This window comes from Aegilops tauschii, chromosome 1 (assembly GCF_002575655.3).
Source record: "Aegilops tauschii subsp. strangulata cultivar AL8/78 chromosome 1, Aet v6.0, whole genome shotgun sequence".
In the NCBI taxonomy this organism is placed as follows: domain Eukaryota; kingdom Viridiplantae; phylum Streptophyta; class Magnoliopsida; order Poales; family Poaceae; genus Aegilops; species Aegilops tauschii.
Window position 1 is genome coordinate 319,655,406 of NC_053035.3, and position 20,507 is coordinate 319,675,912.

The following is a 20,507-nucleotide window of genomic DNA, read 5'->3' on the forward strand; positions in this document are numbered from 1 at the left end:
CGTTCTAAGCAAATCTATATGTGCCATCTCTAATATTCAAAATGAATTTCTCTTTTGTGTGCTCGTACCGCTCACGAGGCGGTGAGGGGTGGCTAATATTTTCCATGCTAGATGTGTTATCCTCACGATGAGTGTTTATTCACTTGTCATTGCACGAGAGTAAGGCAAAGGTATTAGGGATGCCCAGTCCCGAAATGAAAAATGAATTTACTTTATGTTGTCAAATAATAAATTCCTTGGAAAGTGTTGGTATGGAGGGAAATCGTGGATACGTCTAGCATGCAAAGTGTTGAGAGCTCTAAGTCATTTTCGTTGGTGGAAAAAGTATGCCTCTCAAAATGTTTTTGTCTCTCAATTTTTGCTTTGAGCTCTGGCACCTCTACAAATCCCTACTTCCCTCCGTGAAGGGCCTTTCTTTTACTTTATGCATTTTTTATTTTCAATTTGAGTCTCCATCTTCTCTTATAAAGCACCAACTAGGAGGCACTATGATCGTAGTTGATTATTGGGTGTAGTTAATATGCGAGTGTGTTTCATGAATGGATCAATGATTGAGCATGATGGGCTAGGGATAACTTATTTTAGCGTTGCTATTTTGAAAGCCATGGTTGCTTGTTTATATGCTTGAGTATTTAAGTTATCATATCAAAACTAGACTATTGCGTTGAACCATATAAAAGTCCAAATGTCCATGCTATAAAGAAAAGAATATGAGAAGACATGTTAGGCAGCATTCCACATCAAAAATTCTGTTTTTATCATTTACCTACTCGAGGACGAGCAGGAATTAAGCTTGGCGATTTTGATACGTCTCCAACGTATCTATAATTTTTGATTGTTCCATGTTGTTATATTATCATTCTTGGATGTTTTATAATCATTTTATAGTCATTTTATATCATTTTTTGGTACTAACCTATTGACATAGTGCCAAGTGCCAGTTGCTGTTTTTTGCATGTTTTTTACATCACATGAAATCAATATTGTAACATCCCAAATTTTCAATTTGGAATGTTATACATAGGTCATTCATGCATACCATGTTTTTATTGCATTTCGTTTTGCGATCCTCGAAATTCTAAGCAACTCAAGGACCCTCGGAGAGAGTTGGGGATTTCATCGTTTTCATGTTTGAATTTTATCAAATATCGAAACGAGGATCATTTGTTTTATTATTTTCTCTCCGAAAATATTTCATATTAAAATATAAGAGAGGAGATAATATGACTTCTCCAAAATAAATGAAATATTGGAGGAAAAATATTAAAAACAAATAAATATTTTTTTTGGGATTTTATTGCTATTTTATTTGCATAGGAAAAATATGCGTTTTTCAAAGTTGCACTAGAGTCCTAAATAAATGTTCACCTTGTCCGGTAGATTTTTAGAGGACAGGGAAAATTTATTTCGGGATTTTTGGAGTCCATTTAGTATTTATTTTCTTTCTTTTTCTGCACGTTGGAATATTTATAAAAAAAAAAGAGAAACCGACTCCGGGCCGTACCCGACCGGGACTCCGCCCGGCCGGCCTTTTTAAGCCGAGGCCACCAGCTCACCAGCCCCGCAGCCCACCCCGACGCCCGCGCCTCCCCAAACCCTAGCGTGCCGCCGCTGCCGCCCGCTAGCGCTGCCGCGCCGCCGCCTCGCCGCCCGCCCCACCACCTCGTCGCCGCCGCCTTGCCCGTCGGAGCCGCGCCGCCGCCCGTGGACCCGCCGGATTTCAAGGTAGCCGCCTTTTTTTTGAAAACCATTCGGTTTTATTTCGAAAACCCTAGTTTCGTTTTTTTAGAATAGATCGGTTTTTATTTCGTTTTTTCGGTTTAGTTAAATAGTAGACGTTCGTCCGTATGTTCGTTTTAACAAATGGTTTTCGTCCGTTAGTTACACACAGCGAACGTTCGTTCGTTAGCCTGTTCGTCAATTTTCTTTTTCTCGGGTTTTTCGCGATTATTTTCTATCGCGATTTCTGACCCGATTTTCGTTTTAGTTTGTCTTTTCGCTCGTTTGTCGGAATGAGGCGATTCAAGCGCCTAGATCTTCGTCTCGAAGCCCTCTTTCTGTTTAACCAACTTGAACAAGATTTTGGTACTGTAAAATTTGACTTTAGTCTAGATTAGTAATCGGATCTTGGTTCTTTCGCAGTTTGAGTTCCGTTGCTCCGTTTGATTTGATAATTTTTGCAAAGCGGAGTTCTTAAGTTGAACATTCTGGTTAGGATTTCTTATTTGAGTTTTACCTGCGCATATTTGCTTAATTTCTTATGTATGCTATTGTTTGTTTGCGATAGAATTCCCGGAGTGCGAATCGTGCTACTACGAGTCACTAGGTTTTGCGGATCGTCAGCAAGGCAAGTAACACATTGATCATGCTCCTTTCATACCCAATTTTTATGCATTAGTTCCAATCCTCAAACACTGCATGATTAGGATGTGATTAACTTGTGGGTATTGGGAAGTAGATGATGCGGTAGAACCTATTACCTGTTTTATTATCAAACCCTTGGGAGTTACTTCTACGTTATGATTATAATGCCATGCTATGCTCATAGACGTGGATTGGGTTTGAGTGTATCCATGACAGATGTGAGTTGTTAATTAATGGTTCAACTTAAGGTGGCAACTTTAATACACATCTGGGTGGATTGCTTGTTTGGGCACCTGGGGAATCCAGTGTTGTCCTAGGAGATCCCGGGGATATACCGTGTGATCCTCCTACGGTCCGCCACCCAGGCTCAAAGGGATCGTGAGATATTTCATGCTAGAAACTTCCGTGTGCAGCCACAAGCCATTATGGGCTCTGGCATAGTTGAGTATGTTGTGTGACCTCTTTCAGTGGTGGGCTAGCAGATGTAGAGGGAAAGTAGGTTTAACTGTCCACCCGGAGTAAAGAGTTAATGCTTCTGAAAGACTGTGTCTCGGTCATCCGTTTCTCAAACACCATGTAGTGCGAGAAATCCAACGGAGGCGATCGAGTCTTGTGGGGAAAAGTGCGCAAACCTCTGCAGAGTGTACAAACTAATCATGGTTAGCCGTGTCCCCGATTATGGACATCTTTGAGTATCTAGTAATTGGATTACCCTATTGTATCTCATCAGTCCAAATTAATTTGTTGGGTTGTTGATGATTACTTTAATTGGGATTTTGATGGCGGTACCATTCTCAATGTTTCAACCACCATGATAGTTAAATAAAATTTATTCCTTTGTTGTATGGAAAAATTGGCATTTCGCAAAAACCTTATAACCATAGAGCCTCCACCAGCCATATATGCATGTAGTGATAGCTTTTGTCTGTTCTTTGCTCTACTGTGTTATGTTGCCAGCATATTCCATGTGTTGACCCATTTTTGGGCTGCAACGTATCATGTTGCAGACTTTTCAGACGACGAGTAAAGGTGCGATAGGTCGTTGTCATGCACTCAGCTATGCCGTTGGATTTGATGGACTCACTTTACCTTCCAAGCCTTCCAAGCCTTCCGCTGTTATCGTGTTAGATGGCCTTAAGCCATATTTATTGTAATAAGTTCTCTTTTGAGACATTCGATGTAATAAGTGTGTGATTGCTACTCTGTTATAAATCCTTCGAGTACTGTCTGTGTCAGCATTACCGATCCAGGGATGACACTGAAGCATAGAGACTTGACCGCCTGAGGTCGGGTCGCTACAAGATCATATCAGAGCACACGCTGAATGTAGGACACGTCCACTAAGAAAGCCATAGGTCACTCTTCTCTAATCATTTCTGACTCCTCTCCATTCTCTACTCTATAGGATGGCGGATTCGAGGAACAAGTTTGCACAATCGGATGAAGACACCCCCTTGGATGACACTTGAAGGAAGTCACTAGATACCTGAACATTGGAATACCAAGCTTCACCGGGACCTACAACGCCACATTACCAGAAGAAGAGCGCTGGATGATTCGAGTTCAAGTTCCAGGAAGGACATTCACGCCAGTCATGGAGCCCATAGAGTTTTCCTTTGATGCCCCAACCTGGAGTCTCGGAAAGAACATGGCAACCTACATCGCCATGGCACGCATTGGCGAAGTTTACCCCAAGGATCTCAAGGATACTATTTACCAGATATGTGGGCGCCGAGATGAGCAATGGGAGATAGTCAGCACCAGGAAGGACAGGTCCATTGCAGCATTCATCCAGGAGTTAAACCAGCACATTCGATGCCAGGAGAACTAGATGTGCGCAGGCATGATTGATTTGAAGAAGGCGATGAAAAGGATCACCGAGCTAGAAGAGGAACTCAAGTCTACATGCGATGGATATGAGGAGGAAATCGCAACACTACTGCAGAAGAACGACGACCTGATTAAGAAGATCGAAGTGTTCATGGGAGACCCTACGCCAGGAGGAGAGGGCGACGATTCCACTTGTCCGGAGAACTACATCATCATCGACGACACCGATTCCGACCCTGACGATAGTGATGATGATTTTGAAGACGAAGCTGGAGTGGACATCATGGAGTCTTCCACCGATCAAAATTTCTAGTAGACCACCATATGATCAGTAGTATTTCCCCCATGTAAATAGTATAGTCCGAGCACTGTAATGATAGTTAGATCGATTGTATGCCCTTGCTTGATTGATTGAGTGATATGATTGTGTTTGTCTCATGTGCATATGGGTAGTGTTTTCTCACTAGACCTCAATTCTATTCTAATCTCTTCCCTCTAAAACCCCTCAGATGCCTCCGAGACGTGACACCGGATTTGTCTTCCCACCGGAGATCACCCAGTTGATCTAGCAGCAGAATGCCTTGATGCAGATATTAGTCCAGAACCAAGGCAACAACAACAACAACCCTCCTCCCGTTGACAACTTAGCCCGTTTTCTGAGGTTACAGCCGCCGGTGTTTTGTAGCACTGAGCCGATAGTTGCGGATGACTGGTTAAGCAAGATTGGAAGGGAGTTGACCACCGCAGGTTGCACGGATGCAGAGAAGGTGCATTTTGACGCACATCAGTTGGATGGACCAGCAGCGTCATGGTGGGAGAATTACACAGCCACTTTCCCTATAGCCAATATCACTTGGGATCAGTTTCAGCAAGCATTCCGCACAACCCATGTCTCAACCGGAGCTATGAGCATGAAGAAGCGCGAGTTTTGCAACTTGCGCCAGGGAAATCATACTGTGGCTCAGTACGTAGATGAGTTTAGTAAGCTATCTCGTGATGCCCCTGATGATGTGGCCACAGATGTCGCGAAGCAAGAGAAGTTTATGTAAGGGCTAAATGATGAGATGAGCATGTAGTTGATGGTGGCAACATTCAACAACTACCAGTAGTTGGTAGACAAGGCTCTTATGATGGAAGGGAAGCAGCAACAGATTGAGAGCCGCAAGAGGAAGTATGGACAAGGAAAGTACAATTCTGGAGCTCAGCAGAAGCCTTGTTTCACCCGAACTCGGGAGGACTTGTCCATAACCATGGAGGCCACACCCACAATGGAGGAAGTTCCCATAACCACAATGGCCACAAGAATGGAAACGGGAATGGAGCAGGCAGCAATCAGAACCGCTCTAACCCAGCCACACCCGCCAAGAAGGATCAAAGTCACATTACTTGTTTCAAGTGCGGGAAGACTGGGCACTATGCCAACGATTGTCCGGAATTGAAGAACGGCAATGGCAATGGAAGCGCTGGGAAGAAGCCCAACCCTTTCAATAGGGGACAAGTGAACCACGTGAACGTGGAGGAAGCTGAGGAGCAGCCTGATGCAGTTATCGGTAAGTTTTTGGTTAAGTCTTTTACTGTAATCGTTCTTTTTGATACTGATGCAACGCATTCATACATATCAAGGGGATTCGTGGATAAGTATAAGTTTCCCACTAAGGTACTTAGGACGCCTATGTTAGTAAGTTCGCCAAGAGCGGAATATATGGCAAGACAAGGATGTTTTCAGATGCCATTGACCATTGGAAGCCATGTTTTCCCCTCAGAACTGGTAATTTTGGAGTCACAAGGTTTGGATGTGATACTTGGAATGGATTGGCTATCGATGTATGGAGGAAACATCGATCGCGCGAGTAAGTCGATCTTGCTCACCACCCCGGAGGGAAAAAGGATCAAGTATGTATCCAGGCATGCGTCGAGGAGGACTCAAGTGAATTCTCTCATGGGAGTTGTTCAGGAGGAAGTGCCGGTAGTAAAGGATTACCCGGATGTATTTCCGGAGGAGTTACCAGGCATGCCACCAGATCGAGATATCGAGTTTTTGATAGAGCTGTTGCCAGGCACCGGGCCTATATCGAAGAGACCATACCGGATGCCCGCAAACGATCTGGAGGAGATTAAGAAGCAGAGTAAGGAGTTATTGGAGAAAGGCTACATTCGGAGAAGTTCATCACCATGGGGAGCCCCAGTGCTCTTGGTTGAGAAGAAGGATGGATCCTTAAGGCTGGTGGTTGATTATCGTGCGTTGAATGAAGTAACAATCAAAAACAAGTACCCACTGCCGATGATCAATGATTTGTTTGACCAGCTGCAAGGAGCAAAGGTGTTTTCAAAGATCGACTTGCGATCAGGAAATCACCAGCTGAAGATCAGGGAAAAGGATATACCTAAGATAGCCTTCACCACAAGGTACGGGCTATATGAATATACAGTTATGTCATTTGGACTAACTAACGCCCCTGCCTATTTCATGAGTATGATGAACAAGGTGTTCATGGAGTTCTTGGATAAGTTTGTTGTGGTTTTCATTGATGATATTTTGGTATACTCGAAGAATGAAGAGGAACACAAGGAGCATTTGCGTCTAGTTCTCGAGAAGCTCAGGGAACATCAGTTATATGCCAAGTTTAGCAAATGTGAGTTTTGGTTGAAGGAAGTTGGATTTCTTTGACATGTTATATTAGGAGAAGGTATAGCAGTGGATCCCACCAAGGTTCAGTAAGTCACTGAGTGGTTGGCACCCACCTCAGTCGGAGAGATCCGCAGTTTTCTTGGACTCGCGGGATATTATCGGAGATTTATCGAGAATTTCTCCAAGATTGCGAAGCCTATGACGACATTGTTGAAGAAGGACACTAAGTTCCATTGGACTGATGAATGTGAAGCAAGTTTCCAGGAGTTGAAGAAACGTTTGACTACAGCCCCAGTGCTGATTTTGCCGGATATACGCAAGGATTTCCAAGTGTATTGCGACACCTCTCGCTTAGGACTTGGAGGAGTACTTATGCAAGACGGAAGAGTTGTTTCGTATGCCTCACGACAAATGAAACCGCACGAATTAAATTATGCCACGCATGATTTGGAGTTAGCAGCTGTGGTGCATGTGCTCAAGACCTAGAGACATTTTCTCATTGGAAACCGTTGTGATGTATACACGGATCACAAGACTTTGAAGTACATTTTCACCCGGAAGGAGCTGAACCTCAGGCAGAGGAGATGGTTGGAGCTCATAAAGGATTATGACATGAAGTTGCACTATCATCCAGGCAAGGCCAATGTCGTAGCAGACGCTTTGAGCCATAAGAGTTATGTCAATACCCTCATAAGCGGAGGAATGCCAAAGGAGTTAGCCGAGGATCTCAAGGAGCTACGTTTGGAGATTGTTCCTAGAGGTTTTGTTGCAGCAATGGAAGTTCAGTCTACATTTTTGGGAAAGATTCGAGAAGCTCAGAAGGATGACAAGGAGATTGTCGAGATAAAGGAGGGAATGGACGAAGGAAAAGCCAAAGGTTTTTGTGAGGATGTGTACGACACCTTATGGTTCGAGGACCGTGTATATGTGCCCAATAATGCAGAGATCAGGAAGTTGATACTACAGGAAGCTCATGACTCGCCATACTCAATACACCCCGGAACACTAAGATGTATTTGGATTTGAAGGAGCGTTTCTAGTGGACGGGTATGAAGAAGGATATCACTGAGTATGTAGCCTTATGTGATGTATGTCAGAGAGTGAAGGCCGAACATCAGAAGCCAGCAGGATTATTGCAGCCTATGCCAATACCCGAATGGAAGTGGGATAAACTTGGCATGGATTTTATCACCGGATTGCCCAGGACCCGATCAGGATATGATTCTATCTGGGTAGTAGTGGATCGCTTGACCAAAGTAGCCCACTTTATCCCAGTAAAAACCACCTATACAAGTGCGAAGTTGGCCAAGATATATATAACTAGGATCGTATGTCTGCATGGAGTTCCGAGGACCATCGTATCAGATAGAGGAACACAGTTTACTTCAAAGTTTTGGCACCAGCTGCACCAGACCTTGGGTACCAGACTAGAGTTCAGTACAACTTTTCACCCGCAGACAGATGGACAAACTGAGAGAGTCAATCAGATTCTGGAGGACATGTTGAGAGCTTGTGCGCTAGATTAAGGATCTAGTTGGGATGACAACCTGCCCTACGCGGATTTCTCATACAACAACAGCTACCAGGCCAGTTTGAAGATGGCACCTTTCGAAGCCCTGTATGGAAGAAGATGCCGAACACCGTTGATGTGGGATGAAGTTGGAGACCGCCAGTTGTTTGGACCGGATTTGATTAAGGAATCCGAAGAGAAGGTTAAGCTGATTGGGATAGATTGAAGGTAGCTCAGTCCCAACAGAAGAGTTATGCAGATTCAAAATGCATGGAGGTAGTCTATGAAATCGGAGACAGGGGGTATCTGTGAGTATCACCTCTTCGAGGAGTTAAGCGTTTTGGAGTTAAGGGAAAGTTAGCACCACGTTTTGTGGGACCATACAAGGTTTTGGAACGTATGGGAGAAGTTGCTTACAAGTTGGAATTGCCCGAAGGATTGTCAGGAGTTCACGATGTGTTCCATGTTTCTTAGTTGAAGAAGTGCCACGCAGAGATGGCTGATATCCCTCTGAGAGATACAGTGCCACTGGAAGCGATTCAGTTGGATAGTGATTTGACCTATGAGGAGAAACCAGTCAAGATTCTTGAGTTTGCCAGCCGAGTCACTCGCAGTAAGGTTATCAAGTTCTGCAAAGTTTAGTGGAGCCACCATACCAAGGATGAAGCCACCTGGGAACGAGGGGAAGACCTACAGAAGGATCACCCTCACCTATTTTCTAGCCAACCCGAATCTCGAGGGCGAGATTTATCTTAAGGGGGGTAGGTTTGTAACATCCCAAATTTTCAATTGGGAATGTTATACATAGGTCATTCATGCATACCATGTTTTTATTGCATTTCATTTTGCGATCCTCGAAATTCTAAGCAACTCAAGGACCCTCGGAGAGAGTTGGGGATTTCACCGTTTTCATGGTTGAATTTTATCAAATATCGAAACGAGGATCATTTGTTTTATTATTTTTCTCTCCGAAAATATTTCATATTAAAATATAAGAGAGGAGATAATATGACTTCTCCAAAATAAATGAAATATTGGAGGAAAAATATTAAAAACAAATAAATATTTTTTTGGATTTTATTGCTATTTTATTTGCATATTAAAAATATGCGTTTTTTCAAAGTTGCCCTAGAGTCCTCAATAAATGTTCACCTTGTCCGGTAGATTTTTAGAGGACGGGAAAAATTTATTTCGGGATTTTTGGAGTCCGTTTAGTATTTCTTTTCTTTCTTTTTCTGCACGTCGGAATATTAAAAAAAAGAAACCAACTCCGGGCCGTACCCGACCGAGACTCCGCCCGGCCGGCCTTTCTAACCCGAGGCCGCCAGCCCTGCAGCCCACCCCGATGCCCGCGCCTCCCCAAACCCTAGCGCGACGCCGTCGCCGCTGGGCCGCCTCGCCGCGCCGCCCCACCACCTCGCCGCCGCCGCCGCTTTGCCCGCCGGAGCCGCGCCGCGGCCCATCGACCCGCCGGATTTCAAGGTAGCCGCCAGTTTTTTTTAAAAACCGTTCGGTTTTATTTCGAAAACCCTAGTTTCGTTTTTTAGAATAGATAGGTTTTTTTCGGTTTAGTTAAATAGTAGATGTTTGTCCGCACGTTCATTTTAACGAACGGTTTTCGTTCGTTAGTTACAGACAGCGAACGTTCGTTCGTTAGCCTGTTCGTCAGTTTTCTTTTTCTCGGGTTTTTCGCGATTATTTTCTATCGCGATTTCTGACCCGATTTTCGTTTTAGTTTATCTTTTCGCTCGTTTATCCGAATCAGGCAATTCAAGCGCCTAGACCTTCGTCTCGAAGCCCTCTTTCTGTTTAACCAGCTTGAACAAGTTTTTGGTACTGTAAAATTTGACTTTAGTCCAGATTAGTAATCGGATCTTGATTCTTTCACAGTTTGAGTTTCGTTGCTCCGTTTGATTTGATTCTTTTTGCAAAGCGGAGTTCTTAAGTTGAACATTCTGGTTAGATCTTCTTATTTGAGTTTTACCCATGCATATTTGCTTGATTGCTTATGTATGCTATTGTTTGTTTGCGATAGAATTCCCGGAGTGCGAAGCGTGCTACTACGAGTCACTAGGTTTTGCGGATCGTCATCAAGGCAAGTAACACATTGATCATACTCCTTTCATACCCAGTTTTTATGCATTAGTTCCAATCCTCAAACACTGCATGATTAGGATGTGATTAACTTGTGGGTATTGGGAAGTAGATGATGAGGAAGAACCTATTACCTGTTTTATTATCAAACCCTTGGGAGTTACTTCTACGTTATGATTATAATACCATGCTATGCTCGTAGACGTGGATTGGGTTTGAGTGTATCCATGACAGATGTGAGTTGTTAATTAATGGTTCAACTTACGGTGGCAACTTTGATACACATCTGGGTGGATTGCTTGTTTGGGCACCTGGGGAATCCAGTGTTGTCCTAGGAGATCCCGGGGATATACCATGTGATCCTCCTACGGTCCACCACCCAGGCTCAAAGGGATCATGAGGTATTTCATGCTAGAAACTTCCGTGTGCAGCCACAAGCCATTATGGGCTCTAGCATAGTTGAGTATGTTGTGTGACCTCTTTTAGTGGTGGGCTAGCAGATGTAGAGGGAAAGTAGGTGTAACTATCCACCCGGAGTAAAGAGTTAATGCTTCTGAAAGACTGTGTCTCGGTCATCCGTTTCTCAAACACCATGTAGTCCGAGAAATACAACGGAGGCGATCGAGTCTTGTTGGGAAAAGTGCGCAAACCTCTCCAGAGTGTACAAACTAATCATGGTTAGCCGTGTCCCCGGTTATGGACATCTTGAGTATCTAGTAATTGGATTATCCTATTGTATCTCATCACTCTAAATTAATTTGTTGGGTTGTTAATGATTACTTTAATTGGGATTGAGATGGGGGTACCATTCTCAATGTTTCAACCGCCATGATAGTTAAATAAAATTTATTCCTTTGTTGTAGGAAAAAATTGGCTTTTCGCAAAAACCTTATAACCATAGAGCCTCCACCAGCCATATATGCATGTAGTGATAGCTTTTGTCCGTTCTTTGCTCTACTTCGTTATTTTCCCAGCATATTCCATGTGCTGAACCGTTTTCGGGCTGCAACGTATCATGTTGCAGACTTTTCAGATGACGAGTAAAGGTGCGATAGGTCGTTGTCATGCACTCAGCTATGCCGTTGGAGTTGATGGACTCACTTTACCTTCCAAGCCTTCCGTTGTTATCGTGTTAGATGGCCTTAAGCCATATTTATTGTAATAAGTTCTCTTTTGAGACATTCGATGTAATAAGTGTGTGATTGCTACTTTGTTATAAATCCTTCGAGTACTGTGTGTGTCAGCATTACCGATCCAGGGATGACACTGAAGCACAGAGACTTGACCATCTGAGGTCGGGTCGCTACAAATATCAAACGGAGTCCAAACACCGCGAAATTTTTTGTGGATTTTTTATGGACCAGAAGACTCCCGATGGGCCTGAGCAGCACTTGGGGGTGCCCCGAGGGGGCACAACCCACCAAGGCATGCCTGGGGGCCCAGGCGCGCCGAGGTGGATTGTGCCCACCTCGGTGGCCTCCCGCACCCCCTCTTTACCCTATAAATTCCCAAAAATTCCGAAAACCCTCGGGGTTAACCTAGATCAGAAGTTCCGCCGCCGCAAGGCTCTGTAGCCACCGAAAACCAATCTAGACGGACTTTGTGTGATTTTAGTACGAACTCTTGAATAGATCGAACGGAAAGAATAGCTTTGAGGTGGTTTCGTACCCTACAAACAATTTATTCTTATGTTCTCCGCTAGATAGGAACTTTGGAGTGATTCTTCATCGCACTTTGAGGGGTGGTTATATGATCCAATATATTAGCATTGTTGAGAGATTGCACTAGTGAAAGTACAGACCCTAGGCCTCATTTTCAAGCATTGCAATACCGTTTTTGTGCCCGTTTACTATTTGCTACCTTGCTGTTTTTATTTATTCAGATTATAAAAAATATATTTCTACCATCAATATTACACTTTTATCACCATCTCTTCGCCGAATTAGTGCACCTATAAAAATTGCCATTGTATTGGGTGTGTTGGGACACAAGAGATTTCTTGCATTTTATTGCAGGGTTGTTTGAGAGAGACCATCTTCATCCAACGCCTCCCATGGATTGATAAACCTTAGGTCATCCACTTGAGGGAAATTGCTACTGTCCTACAAAACTCTGCGCTTGGAGGCCCAACACGTGTCTACAAGAAGAAAGTTGCGTAGTAGACATCAGTGCCTTGGTGCCACTACTGTCACTGGGAAAGGACACCGCAAGATTGAACCCAAAGTTAAGCACTTATCCCATTGCAAGAAAAAACAATCTAGTTGGCCAAACTAAAATCAATAGTTCAAAGAGAATTACAGAGATATCAAATCATGCATAAAAGAATTCAGTGAAGATTCAAATAATATTCATATATAAGTTGATCATAAATCCACAATTCATCGGATCTCGACAAACACACCGCAAAAGAAGATTACATCAGATAGATCTCCAAGAACATCGAGGAGAACATGGTATTGAGAATCAAAGAGAGAGAAGAAGCCATATAGCTACTAGCTATGGACCCGTAGTTCTGTGGTAAACCACTCACGCTTCATCGGAAGGGCAATAGAGTTGATGTAGAAGCCCTCCGTGATCGAATCCCCCTCCGACAGTGTCGTCGTGGGCGCACGGCAGATGCCAAGGGATGGCTAAAGAGAGGAGGAGACTCGAGGGTGCGGGCGCTGGTGGGCTCCAAAGGCGAGGTTGGCATGAGCAGGCGCGGGACGCCGGACATACCCAGGTTCGGGGCTCTCCGGAGAGATAATACCCCTAGTCCTGCCGAGTGTACTTGGATGATCGATAGTACAATGTTGCTCCTGGAGCTGTATGAATGTGGAAGGAAGCTGGCCAAGGCTTTGGCTGCTCCTTCTCTCCGGCGTTGCTGTTTTTTGTGGCTAGTCCTTCTGCTTCGCCCCTCGAATGATCGTGGGCTCCCGGGGGTTTTATAGTCCAACCCCTCGGCGGTACAATGGTAATGTTATAAGTCGGTGGGTCCGTGTAGTTGGTGTCCGGGGTCCCGGGCTGGGCCCCGCTGAGGGCTTGTGGTTCGCCGGGTTCCCCTAGGTGTGGGCCCCGCAAGCCTAGGGGGGCTATGCGCCGTATTGTCGATCATCAGGGCGTGGCCGAGTCGAGTCGCGTACAGTGTCTCCGTCAGGTTGCCGCTTGCTGTCGTCAGCGGTGAGGGTGGGGGCACTGTTGCCACGCCGGCCCTGGTCAGCAGGTAGGTGAGGGCACTGTTGCCACGTTCCTGCTGACCAGAGGCATGAGCGGGGCACTGTTGCCTTGGTCATCATTGATTGAAGTCTTGTCCCCGTCATACAGCCTGGATGGGACAGGAGTTGACCCGCGGCTGGATTGCGTAGCACGCCATGGGTGGCGCTGGCTTGGTGAGGAGGCCTTGGCCGTGCCGGGTTCGGCTGTCTTGCGCCAGTTGTTGGGGCCGAGTCGACGTGTCTTACCAGGTCGGCTAGTCTGGCCGGCTTGGGGGGCTTGGTCGGGTCGAGCGACCCGGCCAAGCGCGCGCCGGTATTGAGGGGCGGTGCCAGCCCCGTTGTTTTTGAAGAGGATCCGGGTTCCGTTGCCTGCCCGGGGTCCATCCCCCCGACAGTAGTCCCCGAAGTTGTGAAGGTCCGCCCTCTTCGGATGAGTGGGCCTTCGCAGTTTCCCCCTTAAGCAAGGTGGATTCTGCGAGCGCCAGGTCCGGCAACACCCACTGTGTGCCTGTTTTCTCGGAAACCGGATCGCGGCATCTCGGTCGTGGCGGGGACCGAGAAGTCCGCCGAATCTTGGGGCAATCCCTCGGGCTTTGCGCGGGCGCCATGTGGTGCTCGGAAGCCGGAGGGGCCTGACAGGCCACGCGCGTGATGGGACCGGGCGACGGGCTGGGGCCCGCCGCCGCGCGCCCTCGGCCCAAGTGCGCGGATTTATTGCAGCATCCGGGGGCCGGTTGCTCCTCCCCGGGCAGTTACTGCGCGTGTACGCGCGCACTTATTGCGGGATAGTGGAAAGGGCGCATGCAGACGATCCCACTTCCCCACTTCCGCACGTTCAAACCAAGGGTTATAAATCGGGGGGGGGGGGGGGCAGGGGGCGGCGGACATTATTCTCGCTCGCGCCCTCCTGTCCCTTTGCTCTCGTTCCGCTCTTCGCAACAGACGCACTGCGGCGCCCGCTGCTCCGAGCAGAACTCCTTTGCCGTCCATCTTCCTTCTTCTTTCTTCGATCATGTCGCTGCCATCGGGCTCCTGGATGGGCTCGAACGTCACCTCCGAGGACATCACCCAGCTCCGGGCGACGCGGCGCCTGCCGTGGGAGACGGACGTCGGCGTCCGCCTGCCGCGCGGCGAGCAGAGGCCTCGGCCCGAGGGGTAGGAGCGCGTGGTCTTCCTCACGCACTTCGAGCGCGGGTTCGGGCTGCCGGCGAGCATCTTCTTCTACGCTTTCCTGGAGTTCTTCGGGCTCCAGCCGCATCATCTTGGCGCCAGTGCCATCGTCCAGCTCTCCGGCTTCGTCACCCTCTGCGAGGGGTACCTGGTGGTCGAGCCTACGATCGACCTCTGGGCGCGTTTCTTCTCCTTGAAGCAGCAGGGCCCGTCGGCCGGGGAGTTCGCCAATTGCGGCGCCGCTGTCATCTCGAAGCGGTCGGGGGTGGATTTCCCCAAGATCCCGCTGGAGGACTCTGCCAAGAAGTGGCAGAACTCCTTCTTCTACGTCCGCAACCTTGGAGCGGATCGCATCAATCTTCCGGCCTTCACCATCGCACCGCCGCGGGCGAAGATGAACTGGGGCTACTCGCCCAAGCGCCCGTCGCAGGAGATCGTTAATCTCTGCGAGCGGGTGACGGTGATGAGGACGCAGGAGGGGCTCACCGGCACCGACCTCCTCGCGGCGTTCATCATGCGCCGGGTCCTGCTTCAGGGGCGCTCCTGCCTCATCGGCGAAATGGTCGGCCTTCAGGACCCCAACCGCATGGATTCGACGCGGCTGTCCGCGGAGCAGGTTGCGCGCGGCGTGAACGACATCTCCAAGGCCAACCTTGGGGAGGACTGGCGGTTCGGCAAGGCGCCGTACAGCCAGTCGAACCCGGCGCCGTAGGTGAGTGTCTGGTCTTCTCACTTTGCTGCCGTGCACCTTCTCATCCGTCCTGACGCTACGCGGGGGTTACTTCTGAACGCGATTCAGCATCCTTATGCCCGGGCTCCGTCGCAGGTGGAGCCGGTGGCGCCAGAGGAGCCCGTGCCTCGTGGCGGGGAGGAGGTGGCCGAGGCCGACGCCGGCGCTGGGCGTCGCGCGGGTAAGTCTCGCGTTTTTCTTCATGTGTCTTGAATTGCTGACCGTGGCACGGAACGGCCGGCGCTGACGCCAGTTGTTGGTGTAGTGGCGTTGGCGGGGGAGGCGGCGACGCGGGCGGAGCCGGGTCCTCGCATGGGGCGACGCCGAGCCGCCCGCATGGGAAAGACAGCATCGCACCGCGACCCCGGGCCCCGAAGCGCACGGTGGACCCGGCCGGGGCCGGGAGGCCGGCCAAGAGGAAGCGCGGCGGCGGGCACGGGAGGCCAACCCCGGTCCCGGTCTTGGCAGGGTAAACTTCATCTCTTGCTTGCGCTCAGGTTTTTTTGTTTCTTGAGCTAGTCTTGTTTCTTTTCTACTCATTTTGTCTTCTTCTCTAGGTCGCCAATCACGTTGGCGAGGGCGGCGGCAGAAGCCGCGACCGCCGAAGGGGCCGCGTTCCGCAGGAGCCGGTCCGACCTCGCCGACCAGGCCGAGGCGGAGGGACGGGCCGACTCGGACCTTGGTCTGGATCCGAATGATGCCGAAGCCTTGGCCTGGCGGGACAGGAACCGGGCCGAGGTGGAGCGGGAGGCGGCGTCGGTCCGGGCTTGGATCGACGCGGCGGCGGCATGGGCGCGACCCGGCGCGGAGCCGGTCTGGCGCGAGATGCCGGAGGGCATGGTGGTGGCGGCGACGGTCTTCGAGCCGTCGTCGGTGAGGGAGCGCGGCCGTGGACGCCGGGCTGAGCTGGTGATCCCCGACCGGGGGGTCGTGAAGGTGGAGGATGACACCCTGCTGCGGGCCGACGTGGCCGAGCGAGCGGGGACTGATGGTGGTGGAGGCGGCGTCGTTTTGGAAGAGACGCTGCGGGCAGCGGCGTCGGAGGCGCCGCTGGTTTTGGAGGAGGCGCCGCGGGCGGCGGTGCCGGAGGTCACCCCGGCAGCTGGGCCGGAGACGGCGACGCAGGGCGTCCCGGCGTCCGGGTCAGGGACGGCGGCGCAGGGCGTCCCGAGGAGGTGCTGGCCGCGGCGCGAGCGGTCAGCGAGGAGCACGCCTTGGTGCCCCGGCAGGGAGAGCGCCGAGCTGCCTTGCCGCAGCCGGCGCAGAGCGGGGGCGTCGTTGCCTTCGGGCCTCAGACCCAGGAGGAGGCGGCGTTGGACGCCGTCAGTCGCCGCCTGCGAGGCCGGACGGAATGGCTCGAGGCCTTCGCCCAGGCCGAGGTGGAGCGGACGCGCGACCTGGAGCGCGCCGTCCTGATAAGTCTTCTTGCAATTTTCTTCTTTGTGGGGGCGCGCCAGCGCACCCACTGGGTGTAGCCCCCGAGGTTCGGGCGAACTACGTAACAGTTGGGCCAAATCTTAAGTCTTGCTTTTTTCTTCTGCTGAGTCCTTCTTTTTCGCAGCCGAGGTGCTGTCCTGGCGGGCTCGTCTGCTCCGGGCCGGTCATCACTACGACCGGCTCGTTGCCGACACCGGCCGTCTTGGCGTCGAGGCGGCGCAGCCGAGGGCGGAGGCGGCCGCGGCTCGGCGTTCTCTCGATGAGGCCAACCGGCTGCACGAGCAGTTGGCGGGTCACAAGAGCCGCCTCGAGGCCGAGGTGGAGCTCCTTAAGGCGGAAGCCGCCAAGGTGGCAGAGGCGCAGCAGGCCCTGGTGGAGGCGGACCAGCAGCGCGGCTAGCTGGCCGACGACAAGGGCCGGCTCCAGTCCGAGGTGGATCGCCTGCGGGGGCAGGTCACCACGGCTGAGGGGGCTCGTCAGGACGAGGCCCGTCGGCGCGAGGCGGCCGAAGACAAGGACGCCAAGCTGAAGGCAGCCCTTGCCAAGGCGGCCGATCTGGAGAAGGCGCTCGAGGAGCGCGACCGCGCCATCGAGCGGGAGCGGCGTGGTACGTTGCTTGAGGCGCATCACCTGGAAGAGTCTTTCTCCAGTAAGTGCTTTTTCCTGTCGTTTGCCGGGTCAGAATTCGGCCTTTCTTCCTTGTTGTTCTTCTTCTAACTCGCTTCTTCCTTTGCGGCAGGGGCCTTCCCAGAGACGCAGCGGCTGGCGGAGGAAGCCGTCTGCTATCAGCGCGACCCGACCGGCGTCGTTGGGTCCGGGACGGATCCGCGGGTGGCTTGGACCTTCCCGGAGATCATCGCCGCCGCTGAGGCCCGCCTGCAGGCCCTGGGAACGCAGTTGGGGCGGCTGTCCCAGGCCGGCATCGCGATGACGGCGGCCCTTTGGCCGGACTCCGTCCAACCAAGCAGCTTCTCGCGCCTGGCGCGTTGGTTGGAGATGGGGCCGGACCGGCTTGGCGAGTGGCGCGTCTCCACCGCTCGTGCCGGTGCTGAGATGGCGCTCCGATTCGTGCTGTCCTGGCATCCGGACCTGCAGCTGGACGCGTTGATGGCCCAGCGGGCCGGTTTAGAGCAGCTCTTGCAGGAGCAAGCCGGCCGGATCGCCTCCCGAGCCAGCTACATCGCCGAGTTCGCCTTCCACGATGAGTTCCATCCAGAGCGGACGAAAGACGGCGGGGTCGTGGACGGCGACGACTACGGCTTGCTCTTCCATGATCCGGAGGGGAGCTCGGAGGAGACGGGCGTCTACCACGACGCGGACGCTGAGGAGGGCACCGGCACCTCGCCGGACCCGGAGGCCGCGAGGGGAGAGCCGTCGATGTCGCCACGCGGCGCTGGGGATGCCTGAGACACTTTGTGTAAAATTTGTTAAATAGCATGTCCACCCACCCACTGGGGGTTTTAGGATGTAAAGAACTCGGGTCGTGGGCCTTTTCTTAAGTACTTGTGTAGATGTCGTGGGTGCTTTTACTTTTTTGCCTTCCGTTTTTTGGACCGATTTCATGCGCTTTTCCTTTCTCAAACCTCCCCCCCCCCCGCGAGTCAGACGGCCGAGGCTCCGATCCGTGACAAGGAGTTCGATTCTTTCAGAGGAGCCCGCAGGACTTGGGTCCCTCGAAACGTTGAGCGCGAGCAAAACACCCACTGGGCCAGCTGGCGGCAATCCGGCGAAGCCGGTTGGCGAGCAGCCGGTCGTGCGGCTGTTCATTTGATGAATGGCGGACCGGGTTGATCGACCCTGCGACCTTTGACTTAGTGTATGAAGCGTAAAGGAGCTTTGGCCAGTTGTGCTTGCCAGCCGACAGCCAAAGCTGGATCTGTGGCTTTAGGGCGAAGTGGGGGACCGCGGCATCCTAACTTTATCAGGAATCACCAAGTAAGGCGGCGGGGTAGCGACCGAGCCGGGCCCCCGAGCCCCCGGGTCGAGCGAGTCAGACCGGTGGCCGGGTTCAGTGGTATAGTGATGCAAGAAAATAGGGACACAATAAATTGGTCGACAAAAGGCAACCCCCGAGTCTTGTTTGGGGACCCCATAGTTTCATGCGTTTACAAAAGGCGATGATACATACGCTCGTGTGGCTAACTGTAAAACGGGCGGATGAGTTCCGCGTTCCACGGCCGGGTCGTTTCTTCACCAGCGGTGTCCTTCTTGCGCTTCCTCGACTTGCGTGCATTGATGAGGTAGTAGGTGTTGCGGTCGCGCAAGGCCCTGCTCACGATGAATGGGCCCTCCCATGGAGGGGACAGCTTGTGCTGGCCTGCCTGCTCTTGGACGAGTCAGAGGACGAGGTCGCCCTTGCAGAACGCGAGGGGCTTTATCTTCTTGCTGTGTAGTGCCTCAGGCCTTGCTGGTAGATGGCCGAGCGACTGAGCGCCAGGAGGCATGCTTCTTCGAGCAAGTCGACGCCATCTTCGCGGGATTCTCTGGCTTCGGCTTCGGTGTACATCGCGATGCGTGGCGAGTCGAACTCGACGTCCGTCGGGATGACAGCTTCGGCTCCGTAGACGAGGAAGAACGGGGTGAACCCGGTCGACCGATTCAGCGTGGTGCGTAGACTCCAGAGAACGGCTGGCAACTCGTCAAGCCAGCTGCCGGGTGAGCGGATGAGCGGCTCAACGAGTCGCGGCTTGACGCCGGACAGGATGAGTCCATTACCCCGCTCGACCTGCCCGTTGGACTGCGGATGCGCAACGGAGGCTAGGTCGAGGCGGATGCCGGAGACGGAGCAGTATTGCTCGAGCGCTCCCTTGGCGAAGTTGGTGCCGTTGTCGGTGATGATGCTGTTCGGCATGCCGTAGCGCACCGCTATGTCCTTGATGAACCGGACGGCTGTTGGCCCGTCCGGTTTCTTGATTGGTCTTGCCTCGATCCATTTGGTGAACTTGTCCACTGCCACCAGCAAGTGCGTCATGCCGCCTCGGGCGGTTTTGAAGGGTCCCACCATGTCGATTCCCCAGACTGCGAAGGGCCAGGCAATCGGTATGGTGCGGAGCGCTGACGCCGGCTAGTGGCTGCGTTTGCTGAAGCGCTGGCATCGCTCACACTTGAGGACGAGCGACTCGGCGTCTTGGAGGGCCGTTGGGCCAGTAGAAGCCATGGCGGAACGCCTTGGCCACCAGGGATCGCGATGCGGTGTGGTGCCCACACTCACCCTGATGTATGTCGAGGAGGATGTCGATGCCCCGCTCCTGCTCGACGCAGCGCTGGAACACGCCGGTGGAGCTGCGCTTGACAAGCTCATTGTTGATGATGCTGTAGGCGGACGCCCGGCGCTGCACTTGCCGAGCTTTGGTCTCGTCCATGGGGAGAACACCGTTCTCCAAAAACTCTGATATTGAGATGGCCCAAGATGGAGCCGTAATCACGGCCAAGATGGCCACCAGGGTGGGTTCCGAGTCGGCAGTCCCCGAGCCGGGTTGAGTAGCCCCCGGGTCGGGGATGGCGACGGTCGGGTCCGGGACGATGGTGGCCGGGTCGAGCTGAGCAGCC